This window comes from Sceloporus undulatus, chromosome 6, assembly GCF_019175285.1.
Source record: "Sceloporus undulatus isolate JIND9_A2432 ecotype Alabama chromosome 6, SceUnd_v1.1, whole genome shotgun sequence".
Classification (NCBI taxonomy): domain Eukaryota; kingdom Metazoa; phylum Chordata; class Lepidosauria; order Squamata; family Phrynosomatidae; genus Sceloporus; species Sceloporus undulatus.
Window position 1 is genome coordinate 83,475,821 of NC_056527.1, and position 14,930 is coordinate 83,490,750.

The following is a 14,930-nucleotide window of genomic DNA, read 5'->3' on the forward strand; positions in this document are numbered from 1 at the left end:
ATTTATATAGTTAGTAAGCCTAATTTATGTCAGTTTTTCAGACAGAAGGAAGCAAGAAATGGAAGAAACAGTCTGAAAGAGCAGAAAAACATCCTGGTGACTTTTCTCAGCATTGTTATTCAGAATGAGGGAGCACAGGTGGCTTCAAAGCTGACCAGCAGGAAGTGGAACATGACTGGTGGCTGGGATTACCTGATTCCCCAAATTAGGAGGATTCTGGTTCCTGGTACTTACATCCTGGCTTGAACTGCCCAAAGCTCCTTCCACTGATTAGTAACTTCCCTGACTGTAACAGCAAGAAGAAATTCCAGGGTGGGGGAGGAAACCACCCTATCACCCCCCCCCCAAACTTCCAAAGGGTACAAACTCCACTCCCACCCATGGCTAAATCTGCTGTCAACCCGTCAGTATTTCATGTAACGGCATCCACAAAAGGGCACAATTTAATCATAGAATAATAGAATCATAGAGTTGGAAGAGGCCACAAGGGCCACCCAGTCCAATCTCCTGCCATGCAGGAAATCACAATCAAAGCATACCCGACAGATGGCCATCCAGCCTCTGTTTAAAGACCTCCAAGGTGGGATATTCCACCACACTCCGAGTGGAGTTGGAGTCGAACAGCCCTTACTGTCAGGAAGTTCCTCCTAACGTTAAGGTGGAATCTCTTTTCCTGTAGCTTTCATCCATTGTTCCAGGTCCTGTTTTCTAAAGCAGCAGAAACAAGCTTGCTCCCTCCTCAATATGGCATCCCTTTCAGTATTTAAACAGGGCTATCATATCACCTCTTAACCTTCTCTTCTCCAGGCTAAACATCCCCAGCTCCCTAAGACGTTCCTCATAGGGGATGGTTTCCAGGCCCTTCCCCATTTTGGTCACCCTCCTTTGGACACGCTCCAGTTTCTCCACATCCTTTACCTTTAAAACAAGGTGTACAGGGAGTATACATATTGTTTTTAGGTTATATCACAGTAATGACTGGGCCGATTGCCCCCAGGGATCACAACAATCACACATTCTAGGTTTCATGTTCACCTAATTTTAGGCACATGCTACACTGTGAAATTTTCGGGCGAAGCAGACTGTCCCTTTGTATCACCTTCCAGGCGGCTTGGGAGCGTGGCATTTAGACGCCACACACTTCTAAGTTGCCCGGAAGCTGCCCAGCCATTTACAAGGGGGTAGTTTCATGACGCTCTGGTGCCATGTCATTTACACGCTGCTTACTTCTATGATTTTCCTTAAACTAACGTAAAGTCTTCTGGCTTCCGACCACAGCATGGGCAGAAAAAACGGCTTTTTGCTGCCAGAAAAAGAAGTGGCTATTTGCCGCTCCTTTTCTGGGGGGCTTCAAGGTGGATTGGGGCTATGTCATGCAGTTTCTGCAGCTTCAATCGCGGTTCGGAAGGGGCAGCTTCCGCCGGTCTATTTCACCCCTTATTCTCAATACTACCCATGCCTAACAAGTCAAGAATAGGACTGCATTGTCACTATAGAATCATAGAGTGGGAAGAGATGGATATTAAAATTCAGATCCCTCATTTTCAATCATCTTTCTTTTGCCTAAAAAGAGGCTTTTAACACACTACATTTGGTGAGATCATGAATTCAGTTTTAAGACATTATACCGTAATATAGACTTTATGTTAGTTTAAGGAAAATCATAGAAGTAAGGTTTCCTGTCCCCTCCTTGCCCCTGCAGTCACCTATGCTCTGTGAAAGCTCTACAGAGGATGGAAAGAGAACTCCTGAACAATATGGGAGGGAATGCAAGGGAAGCAGGAAACGTTTCCCTCCAAACTTCCTTAACTTATTGTATATATATGCATTTTTATTTAGAATTCAAACATCACTATAAATACATTCAGCCACGATCCTGCATTGTCAGACATAACTACAATGGTGGAGCCCCATCACTGTAGCTACGTCCATTGATGCCACTCTGCACCAAACCAGGTAGCGTCCCAACTGAATATTTTCTGAGGCATGCAGATCAGGGCAGTTATGGGAAATTATGCCTGCAGAGCTCTCCTGGTCACAGGGCACATTGAGAATAAGTACCTGAAGGGATCCATTGGGATCCTACTATGGTTGTTTCTCTTAATACACGCCACAACAAGGGGAATGCTATAAATATCATTTCCTGTTGCCTCAGTCTGAAGCACCTCGGAAATCCTTTCAGTTAGGGTGTTACCTGGTTGAAAATGTAGGTTTTTGAGATCACTGTCTGTCCTTAGTGACCATAAACGTAACCCCAAAAGTTGCAAGATTACCAGTCCAGTTTATGATCTCATAACTACTGAACAAGCCATTCATTTTTTTAAAAAGTCATACTTACTATAATTGAAAACATTAAAACATTAGATTGAATTTGAATTTTAAAAATACAATTTTCTATTTTTTAAAATATCCAATTTGCCTCTGAACTAATGTCACTACTGTAAAAAAAAATTGCATTATATTATTAGCCCTGTTCATGCATTTAACAACACAATGAGGGCTAAATTGGTGGTAAAGACATGGGCACACAAACCTACACACATACACAGAGGTGAAACTCCACAAAAACTCTCATGTATCTCACAGCACCAGAGAGCTTCGCACCTAGAGCACACAGGTCTGCAGGGAGCTTTAAAACCATGCGCAAAGGATCACAGATATGAACTAGGAATCTTGAGAAGTCAGGGTTACCAGTCAAGGGAGCTCTGTTATTACCTTCCAGTATACGTAGTTACAGAGATCTACACAGACCTTCACATTAAATCTGCAATCATTTCTGATGCGCATGTGTTTGAGGATACTGCAGGATAGGAACTATCATAATCACCATCCCTACCATCACCACTACCACCACCATAATCACCTTACTCATATATATCCTATATTTCCCCAATATCTATTGGAACCAAGGTGGCTTGCAGAATATGAAAACCAGTACAAATTAAAGACACAGAGAACATTAGTGGAAGACAGACAGACAGACAGACAGACTATTTAAAAGGTACTTAAACAATGTAATTTAAATCCTTTAAAATCATTAAAAGTCAGAATATGAAATACACCCTTCCATTAAACAACCACTCTAAAAACCTGTAAGAATAGGGCAGTTATCACTTGGCAGGAGTGGGACAGCATATAAGTAAATATCCTAACCTCCCTAGGGAGGGGGTTTCAAATTCTGGAGGCAACAACTGAGAACATCCTGTCCCTTGTACATATCAAACATGCCTAGGAAGGCATTGGGACAGAGAGAAGGTCCTTCTTTGACAATCTTAGAGCTCAAACAGACTAATATAGGGAGATATGGTCCTTCAGATACCCTGGACTCCAGCTATATAGTGCTTTAAAGATTGTAACCAGCACATTTGAATTGTGTCTAGAAATCAGCTGGCAGACAGTTGGAGCCCTTTGTGCTCATGTCCCCAATACCCAGTTACTCCTAAATGCATTCCCCCTAGACATGGTTATTGCTACCATGCTATCGGTCATGACAATATTATGCTTTGCTCTACTAAGTAAATTCTCCTGTGCGTATCCAGACAAAACTAACTTATGTTCTTTGAGTGTTTTCACAGAGGAATTTCCACACAGAGTGCAACCAATTCCTGTGGATTTTATTGTGATGCTGTTTTTAGCTACTTTGGGGGTTTCATGTGAGTCAAAGACCAAGTTGGTTGTGTCATGGCGTTGGGATGTTCCCACGGGACCAAACGTTCCAAGAGGACCGCTGGTACTGATGGAGAGTTTATGGACTTGCCCATCTTTACCTCCTGTTTTGCTTTTTCAATGTAGTGGTTGGCACCTCACAAACTAGCATGGTTTAAAATTTCGTGTAATTCCCCACTAGACAGGGGGTCCACCAGATAGCAGTTTGTCATGGGTCTTCTCAAGTCTGATGACAGCCCTGCTGAAAGGCAAAGCATAGACTGAGGAGGAATAAATAAATATAGATTCCAGCTAGCTTAGCAAATAAGAAACAGACATTTTCATATTTTCATATATTTAGTCGTTATCAAAGAACATGGTCTCTTGGCAACACCAAAATTACTCCCATTTTATAAGTGACAGAATTTCCATGGCCACACAATGAAATCAAGACAGAGGTAGATCTTTAAACCAAATCACCACCGGACCATGTCCACACAGGATATAGGGATCTCTCTCTTTGTATGACAATTTCCTTCGATAAACAATAGTTCGAAAAGCAAATGAAAATGTATAGTTACGTATGATCCACTGTATCAAGTATGTTAACAAAAAGTATGTAAAATCAGTCTTAACTGAGAATGATTTGACTACGCCAGTAAAAAAAAATGCTAGTAAATATTACAGAAACTGATGCTGACGGTATAGCAAGGTATCCCAAGTGCCTAAGAATAAGTTCTTAACGTAAGTGGTCTTAACACTGGGAAGGAACTATGGTGTCTTCAAATCCTATGCTGAGTTCATAAGTGTTGGCACAAATAACTTTCCAATGTGTTCTAGATATGATAACATATATGTTCTAGATATGTTAACATCCAAAAGACAACAAGCGAGGTAGCACTTCAGATTGGGCAGTAGGCAGTGAAAACTTTTTAGAAACTAGTTAACAAAATTGATAAATTAAAAGTTCAACTGGTAAAAGCAGAATTAGACTCAACAAAGACAAATGTTGCACATAAAAAGTATATATATATTTAAAGGAACTGGGCCTTTTGTGGGAGTTTTTTTATGGTGCATAAAATTTTGAGCATAATTAAATACACATGAGGTACAGCGCAATTTAAACCAAGCATCAAATATAACAGGAATAGGAAACACAAGAAAATTAAGCTACAGTACCATAGCTATAGCACATAACCATGCCGCCAAATATCCAAGATGCCGTCTACACAACTGGCAGCCTAAACATTCTATATTGAACATTAAACAAATTTCTGGTACATTAAAAGTAAATGCACATTTGTGCTGAAAGACCCTCCTATAATTCCTGTTAAATCACAAGAAGCATAGTCAAACTTGCTAACCGAGGTTATGAAATCTTTTGCTTCAAGTTTTGTTCTTCTGTTTGTTTACTTTAACAAAGTAACAGTGCTTTAATCTTAACTTTTCAAGAAATGTGGGGAGAATCAAAGGTGGCAACTGCCACTGTTATTGTATAGTCTTCATTTATGTCACACTAACAAAGAAATGGGCAGTAAATATAAATACAATGCAATGCAATGCAAAGAGATTAATTAGAAGTATGAGAGAAATAGAGACATGACCTTTGGAGAAAAGCCCAGTTTGGGTTTCAGAGCAAAGTTTGGATGCCATACTGTTAAGATGCAAATACACATCCTTAACAATTTTAATGGATATTGTGAGTTTATGCTTTTCTTGAAACATAATTATTTATGCAAACCAGTCTCCAAGAATGTTTAAAATTCTCAAGCAGGATTTTAAAAAAGAGTTACTTTCACAATTAATGATGGTATTACCAGTGTCTAATACTTTCCCCCAAAAGATGCAAAAGGTGGAAGTTCGTACAGTAAAATACATTAGGTTTTTTTTTCCAGAAGCTGTTTTTCATTTCTCTTCAAAAGTCATAAATCATGAGGAAATAGTGATGTGCCATAACAGTTACGTTCTGTTTCCATTTCAAATACTTTGATTCAGTTAAAGATATCACTGGTTTCAAACATCAAAGTTTTTAAGAAGCATTTTGCGATCCTTGCGAAAAGCAAATAAGAAAATACATCTTTAAATCAGTAACTTCCTATACTAAATGATTATTACATATCTTTCCTTATTTTTTAAAAATTAATTTGTTCTTGAAACCAGAACTCGCTTTTTGAAAAAAGGTTTCCCAATAAATTGAGGTTTCTTTTGTTTTAAGAGGCAATGCATGCACATAGCACAAATACTTACCGCTTCCAGCGGTTTCCAGGACGGGGAAAAACCAACTCAGCCCAAGGAGGCATCAAGAAATATGGGACAAAAAACCACAATGAAACAAGATGCCAAACATGGGAATATGTCTAAAGGTGGCAAAATCACCATTAGGACAGCACACATTCCCGGGATGGGCAATTGCTTCCCCTGCTTATGAGAAAACTAGTTCTGACAGCCGAAGAAAGACGTTCCCAGCCTGCTATTGTTTGTCGAAACCTAGCACAACCCTTTTCTCCTCCCCCATTACAGTACATGAACATTATATGCATCTCAACCACTCAGCAAGAGAACACGAGGTTCTCCTTTCATGGTGTTTTATGACTAACAGTAATATGAAATGTGAAGTCCACTCTCTGCAGCCATCTCCACCCTACTGGATGAATGCATGATTTCAGTAAAATAGTTTGGGTAATAAAAGCTCTCATTCATCTTCTTTTCCTTCCTCCTCCCCTACAATTAAAGGAAACATCCCCCTCCAATGTGCTCCAGACAGTTATCGCAGACAGAATCAAATGAGAGAACTTATGAGAAAAATTCCAATGAGATGAGAACTATGTTTATTAATAAGTAACATCTTCCATTTATAAGCCACCCACTTCTTCTCACTGTCTCTTCTCCTCTATTTATGAGGAAAAAAAATCCATTAATGAGAAAAAGAGTCACCAAAAGTACATTTTTGACTGGTAGTACAAGGAGCTTATGGTCTAAATCCCATATGATTTTGGACACTAAGCAGGGTCAGCTCTGGTTAGTACTTGGAAGAGACCACCAACAAAGACCCAGCACTGTAGGCTATATTTCAGAGGAAGGAACTGGCAAAACCACCTCTGAGTTTTACTCGGCTAAGAAAACCCTATGAAATTCATGGGGTCACCATAAATCCCCCCTCCCATTATTCTCAATCTTTACCTTTTACTCTACCAAGTCTCCACTTGAAATTTTATCTCATTTTAATTGTTATTGTACACCATTGTTTTTTAACCTCTTTTTTGGTTTAATTTCTTTTTAGCGTTTATTATGTTTTTTATAACGGGGGAGGGATGGGGATCTTGGAACTTTTAATACTTTTTTTCTTTTAATTGTATCTTGTTTTACTGCTGTAATCCGCTTGGATTCCTCAAGATTAAGCGGAATATAAATTATTATTATTATTATTATTATTAAATATTATTACAGAAGGCAAATATACACATGCACACACACACAAGGAGCTTGGTTAGATAGTCACGGATGTCATCTGGAAACATCTCCCTGAACACAAGAAAATTTAAATCCCATCATACAAATTCAATCATTATGTTGACCACTGGACTGAAGACTGCAACAACAACAAAAAATGATTTAATATAGCTAAAGGGTGTCTGGTCTGTTTCAGCTAGGCAACACTTATTTACAGTGGACAAATCCTGTTCCTTTCCTCTGTGCAGCGCTAGTCATTATAGATGAATATTTTTAGCTTAGTCTGAAACATGTCTTTGAAAATAGCAAACTTCAGATTGAGGAGCCTGGAAGAAATATACAATAATAAAAGAGGATATATATCTGTTGAGTATCATACCTCCATGTCTGCCAGATACAGAAACTTGGAACTTGGCATGCATATAAAGGGGGCCCATAAGGTGTGCATCTTGATAGGGTTTTTTTTAATTACTTAATTTTAAATTAGTATTTGAAGCCTATAATACCAACTTCCATCAATAGGTGGCAAGACTTTTCTGACTGCTCCACAGCTGTGCAGGCAATACAGTTTCAAGCCTAGGGATATGAGGAATTGTCCAAGGAGCACAGTCATGAGGCTGTTCCTCTCCCATTGTATGTCAACCCTCCTCACAAGCATGGGGCATGCAGACATGTCCATTGGGGTCTTTAGAGATACACCAGTGAAAGGGATATGCCTAGGAATACCAACCACCACAGCTACATTCTGATAGGACTGGTGCAATGAGTCAGTTCTAACTTTGCTTGCAAACTCTGCTGCATTTAAACCCCAGCAGCCGCACTGCCTACTCCCAAAGTGGCTGGAGTGCACATGTCATGACCACATGGCGCAGCTTGAAGCCACACCAATGGGTACTTTTTTAAACTGTTTCCTTCACCATCCCTGTGCACCTTCGCAGGAGCAAACCACCAGCGACTGCCACTCCACTGCATGGCCATCTCTGTGAACCTGCACCCATCCGCATGTGAAGCACTCCTCTGGACAAAATATCAGAGCAGAGGTACCCATGCAGATGCTGTCAAGGTACAATCATGCCCCCCTTCCCCCCTTGACTGTCTGTTTTGTGTAGGTCGTACTCATCTCCATGAGAGGTTTCACTGTTTCTCTTTTGGCCATTGCCACCTCCACTGCTTGGGTATGGCAGCTCCGTCCCTTCTAAATGTGCTCCTGCGATGGGGCGTTTTTATGCACAATTAGGGTTAGGGTTTGGAAAGAGCCTCCCTTTAGAGCCACCCTGGAGTCAGTGCATTATATGTACATGTGAAGGTGTGCACTTTCTGGGAAGAAGCAGGAAAATCCAGCTCCTTTTTAGTCCAGCTTTTCTCTCCATAGTATGGTTTGGGTGCACTTTCCGGTCAGCTTTCAGGTATCTAATGATTGATTGATACCATCCACCATCCCCCCCCCTCATTTCGTGTGCTAATCTGCTCGAAATTTTAGTGTATTCCTATTGGACAGTTTTAAATTTGGATATTTAATCTCTTTTTATGGGTTGATCGCTCTTTTTGATTGGGGGAAGGGTTGAGGGTTTGGGGTTTTTAAATTGTGATTTTTAATTGTTTGATGTTTTAATTAAACTGTTGGAATCCACTTTGATTCCTTTGTGAAAAAGCAGAATACAAATAAACTATTATTATTATTATTATTATTATTATTATTATGCATCCTCTAAATGCCCCACCTCAAAGCCAGCTGGAAACCTGCTTATTTTGATCATCTGATTCGGCCCTAAATTATCTTGGCTTCTCTGGAGATTTTAAGCTTGACTTGCTCTAGAGCTCATTTGTTTATCTTTTTAGCCATCCACGGTATCCACATAACTCTTCTCCAGTTCCACATCAAAAATGAATTGATTTTCTTTCTATCAGCTTTCATCAACGGAGTTTATCAGACAAGGAAAATTGGAAGTATAATCCAATGGCAATCCAAATGCAATCATGGGGTTTAATGTTACAGTATTATGTGATAGACTACACACACAATGTTGGGCAACGGGAAGTCAGTCCGAACGCAATCATGGGGTTTCATGTTATTGCGTGATAGACTACCACACGCAATTTCGGGCAATGGCAAGCTATTTTGGGGCAATGAGAAGTCAGTTCAAACGCAATTTGAATTCACGTAAATTTGCTGAACTAACGAATTCACATGAATGCGTTCTGGCCCCACTTTCTTTTCATTCGAAATTAAGAGAAATTCCTCCCGTGTGATAAACTCCAACATCTGACTCTCACAACCATACAACAGTCTGGACAATTCTAAATGTAGTTCAGTTGTATATTTTTGAACTCTGCAAAGTTATACAGTCCTCCCTCCATTCTCGCTGTCTTAAGAGTCTCATCCCTTGCTTATGTGCGAGGAACAGAGAGGAAATGAATGGGGTGCGTGCCTGCGCCTATACACAAGCCAATGGGATTTGAATATAAGCGAAACTCTGTTTTCATGAGGGGTCCAAAACGGATCCCCCACGAAAAAGGAGGGGCAACTGTATGTCATTCCTTCTATACATTCTTTTTATATCCATTAACATAATCACACATTCAGGTATCCTTGAAATTTTCCTCTAATTTTCAACTTTAATGTTTTTTATGGGCTGGTTACTTTTGCGTAAAAGCCATGAGGTTGCATATGTGGAGCTCATGATATGTGATAGTCCTATAGATATGTAAACTATGTATAACTGCTAAACAAATTATGAATAATCTCAATACACATCAATTTTCAAGTCACAAATCACAAGCTATACAGAAACAGTTTGACATTAGAATTTAGTATCAACCAGAGAGGAAAGAGATTCCAAATACAGTTGGCCCCTCCATATCCACAGGTTCAGCATCCACACCTTTAAAAAAAATCCAAAAAGCAACCCTTGATTCTGCCATTTTATATAAGGGATACCATTTTATTATGGCATTATATATACTGGGACTTCAGCATCCACTGATTTTGGTGTGTATGGGGGCTCCTGGAACCAAACCTCAGTGCATGCCAAGGGCTCACTCTAATGTCCTTTTTAAATTAGGAATGGCAGTTGCTGGAAAGCATATAATGGGACAGGGCTGTTCTTTTCACATCCCACTGCTGGGCTTTACATAGAAATAACAGAGCTTACATGGACCTGTTGTCCACCAGTATACAAGACCTCACTCTGAAATTTAGGGACAACCACCCCCAGACTGTTCCAGCAAGCATCATCACACCCTCCATGACCATTCTTTTTTCTAGATCCCAAACACTAGATTCAGCTCCAAGCACCACCTTGTCACCCACTGTCTTCAGTAAACCTTGTATCCATCCATACCTGCAAGTCCTCATCGTCTTCCACCAATAAGACCCCTTCTGTCCAACCTACCTGCTCTTAATAACTGTATTTTCCTCATACAGGTTACCCGAATATACTTGACTATAAGTTGACCTCATGTATAAGTCAAGAGCAAGATTTAGGGCCAAAATTATGGATTTTGCTATGACCCGTGGACAAGTCGAGGGTAAAACCTAGCAAAGGATCTAAAAGAGGAAGCAAAGCAAAACAATGTCAAAGAACGTACAAAATTCCAGCAGACTTTGTGCTTAGTTTTAAGGCTGGATGGATGAGAGAGTAGAGGGGGCCAGTGCTTCCAAGGCAGATTATACTCTTGCTTTTCACCAGATGGTTCCTTCTTTTAAATAAGAGTTAAGATACAGTACTTACATGGACCCATGGATAAATCAACTCAGGTTTTTGGGGTCAATTTTTTGACCAAAATTTCTAGACTTATACATGAGTATATACAGTAAATATTCCTTATCCAGAATCCTGAAATCCAAAATATTCCAAGATCCCAAACTGGCTACATGGGTAGCTAAGACAGTGACACCTTTGCTTTCTGATGCTTCAGTGTACACAGATTTTGGGGTGAAACAGACCACCCCGAAGGAGCAGCCTGCCATCGCCCCTTTGAGTGCCGGATTGGAGCCACTGCAACTGCATGGGACAACAAGCGGCAAAACGCTGCTTCTTTTTGGCCCAGAAAAAGGGCGCCTTTGTTGCACCATGTGGCTCTTCCCGTTTCTTTGGGACATCTCTAGACGCTGTGCCAAAGAAACATCTGGTCAGGCATGCGGTGTGACACCGCTTTGAGGGTGGAGTTGGGCCGTGTAGCGTGCAGTGGCCAAGCTCCCACTCCACCCCGATTCTGGCCCTTTTGGCCGGTTTGTACAGCCCCTAAGTTTCATGCACAACATTATTAAAATATTATGTACAAAACTACCTTCATATTATGTTTATAAGGTGTATACAAAACATAAATGAATTGCATGTTTAGACTTGGGTCCCACCTCCACATTATCTCACTGTTGTTGCGGTGTGCCAACAAGTCATTTTTTAGTTATGGCAACCCTATGACAGGGTTTTCTTGGCAAGTTTCTTCAGAGGGGGTTTGCCATTGCCATCCTCTGAGGCTGAGAGTGTGTGACTTGACCAAACTCACCCAGTAGGTTTTATGGAATTATGTACAGTCGCCCCTCCATTTTCACAGGGGATCTGTTCCAGATTCCTCTGTGAAAACGAAACAAGGCTTATATTGGAGTCACTATTATATTAACACCAATGGTGCTGCCACACATGTGCCTCAAGCGCACCCCATTATGTCACTCTCCATTTGCCCCTTGCGTATTTCCAAGTTCGTGAAAACAGAGGGGTGAATGTAGATACAAATATTCCAAACTCCAAAAAACTCCTATCCTCAAGTTATCCTTCTGTCCAAGAGGAATTCCAAAATGTCCTCCACTTTGAGCATGACTAAAAAGCATGGATTATATTAGGGTTTGTAGGTTTTGTTTTGCAATGATCGACATTTTTCTCCAATGTCCTACATTTGACAGTGCCTTGTCCTCCTTTGCGGTGAGGACCTCTGGTCACCCTGCCTCTGCTGTCTGTCTCTTGTACTCGACTCAAGTGGCCCTTTCTCAAAGGCTTCATCCATACTGCAGAAACAATCCAGCTTGAGACCGCTTTAACTGCCCTGGCTCAATGCTATGGAATTCTGGGAGTTGTAGTTTGCTTTGGCAAGTTTCTTCAGAGGTGAACCTATAGGGTTTTCTTGGCAAGTTTCTTCAGAGGTGAACCTATCATGGGGTTTTCTTGGCAAGTTACAGGGCTTTCCTATTACGTTTCTTCAGATGTTAACCTATAGGGCTTTCTTGGTAAGTTATAGGGTTTTCTTGATAAGTTTATTTAGATGAGAACCTATAAGGTTTTCTTGGTAAGTTATAGGGTTTTCTTGATAAGTTTCTTTAGATGAGAACCTATAGGGCTTTCTTGGTAAGTTATAGGGTTTTCTTGATAAGTTTCTTTAGATGAGAACCTATAGGACTTTCTTGGTAAGTTATAGGGTTTTCTTGATACGTTTCTTTAGATGAGAACCTATAGGGCTTTCTTGGTAAGTTACAGGGTTTTCTTGATAAGTTTCTTTAGATGAGAACCTATAGGGCTTTCTTGGTAAGTTATAAGGTTTTCTTGGCAAGTTTCTTCAGAAGTGAACCTATAGGGTTTTCTTGGTAAGTTTCTCCATAGGTAAACCTATCATGTGGTTTTCTTGGTAAGTTCTTTCAGATATGAATCTATCCTGGGGTTCTCCTGGTAAGATTCTTCAGAGGTGAACCTCTCATGGGCTTTTATTGTCTAGTTTCTTCAGAAAGGGGTTGGCCATGGCCTTTTCCTCTGAGGCTGAGAGAGTGTGACTTCTGCCCAAGGCGGGCTTCTATGGCTGAGCCAGGATCCAAACCCTAGTACTCCGACGCTCAAAAAAACCCCCAGAGTGACAGAAAACCGCCCCTCCGCGCGAGGAGGAGGAGGAGGAGGCAGTGGTCCTTCTTCCCTGTCCCTAGTATCCCCCTCCACCCACCGAATGCCCTTAAAATGGATCCCTGCCCACGAAACCCCTTCTCCCCTGCCAGTGCCCACACTTCTACCCCACATAAACATGATTCATTCCGAGACGAGCCCCTTTCTCTCCCTCCCTCCTGGCGGTTTCCCGCCTCTTTCTAGTCCCTGGAGTCCTGGACTCACCCTTCTCCTCCTCCTCCTCCTTCTTCCTTCAGGCCATTTTCCTTCAGGAGGTCGAAGAAGGGGGTCTCTGCATCCCGAGGGACATAATGGACCCTCTCTGGCCCGCTTTCCCTGGCCTCTCTTCTCCAGGCAGCGGCCAAAGGAATTCCCCTCCTCCTTTCCTTTCCTCTCCTCCCTTCCTTCCTTCCCTCTCTTTTTCTCTCCCTCTCTCCTAAAGGGGGACTGCATGGACATTTGGAAACCCGCCCCCAAAGCAGCATCTTTTTTCCCTCCCTTGCCAGAATTAACCTCCATTTCCCCATCCATTCCCACATATACACATAATAGACACGTGTACCCAAGGCGCAAAAGACTGAAACCCTGCTCCTTTATTCGTGTGTTTGCGTGTGGAAACTTTGGTTTAAAACATGAAATAGGAGTGGAAAGAGTAGCCACAGAGGTCCTCCTTTTCCAGGACGTGTCCTACATTTCACCCAGGAGGGGTTTCAAAACGTCCTCCATCTGAGGAAGTAGACTGAAGTCTAGGAAAGCTCATGCTGCCAACTTCTTAATAATAATAATAATAATAATAATAATAATAATAATAATAGCAAGTGCATCTGAGGAAGTAGACTGAATTCTAGGAAAGCTCATGCTGCCAACTTCTTTCTTTCAGTCTCAAAGGTGCTACAAGATCTCTCTACAAAATGTCCTCCAGTTAGAGTATGAGCCAAGTCCAAAACACACTGCAGAAATAACCCAGTTTGAGTCCTCTTTGAGTGTCCTGGCTCAATGCTAGGGAACTGTGGAAACTGTCATTTTGTCAGAGATTCAGCCTTCTGTGTCAGAGAGAGTTCTGGTGCCACAATACATTACAATTCCCAGGATTCCCTGGCACCTGAACTCTCTAATTAGCCAAAATGCAGTTAAAGGTGCTCCCAGATTATTCCCGCCTTACCCCTCACTCCACCTTTTTATGCTGAAGCAGATTTATACAACTATCTTTTTTGCAAAGTAGTGTCTGCCTTTCCCCAACTATTTGTTTTTGTTGTTGTTGCAAAACTCGTTGCTTTTGCAAAATAAATCAGATCAATTTTCATTTGCATCTGCCATTAAAACACCCCAGAGCTTTAATATTATACATTTCCCCCGCCCCCATTTGAATGGAGAAGCAAAATGCGCACAAAAGTACACGGGGAAGTCGTTGCAAGTTGCAATTTGGATATAACCTCTCTGGATCTAATTGCAAAAGTCCTGGCATTTCCCCCTCTGTCTGATCAGAATACTTCTGCAATGCAAATAAACCCATCTGATTTGAATGGATTCCGACGAGAGAGCGCTAGCATGTGAGCGCTAGCATGTGAGCAAACATTGCAGGCGTGGGCACACTGTGTTGTTATCCTCATTTGTCCTTCACCATTGATGCAAAGAAGAACCACTCCCATTCATGTATTAATCCATTCACGAAATACCGAGTTAAGTAATAAGACCCATATTCCATCCTCTTCATCAAAGTAGCAGGACAACACTTGCAAGCAAGATCTGGTTCTTATAAATGAACCTCAGGCAACGTTCGGGGACTGCTTTATCCCACCCCTGCCAAGGAATCACAACCATGGGCCCTACAAACGGAGGGGGTGGTTGTTCTCCCCCTAAGCAGCACCCCACCCCGAATTAACAGGCACCAAGGTGAGAGACCCAGAGACTCCTGTATAGTTGAACCTCCGGAGGGATTACCAGTCAGAAATGTCCTTACACCCAGATAGA

General features: G+C 41.4%; 1 protein-coding gene across 3 annotated transcripts in view; it reads right to left on the bottom strand.

Moving 5' to 3' along the window:
* Positions 1-14,930, bottom strand: part of GJC1 (gap junction protein gamma 1) — a 108,951-nt gene that overhangs the window by 28,638 nt on the left and 65,383 nt on the right. Inside the window, exon 1 of one of the 3 annotated variants that reach the window (XM_042477436.1) lies at positions 13,185-13,369. The exons of 1 other annotated variant lie outside the window; for it this stretch is intronic. The gene's annotated coding sequence lies outside the window, so the exon portion shown is untranslated. Of the gene's footprint in view, positions 1-5,892; positions 6,194-13,184; positions 13,370-14,930 lie in introns of those variants that run through there. One more of the 3 variants, XM_042477437.1, reaches the window with a different exon arrangement.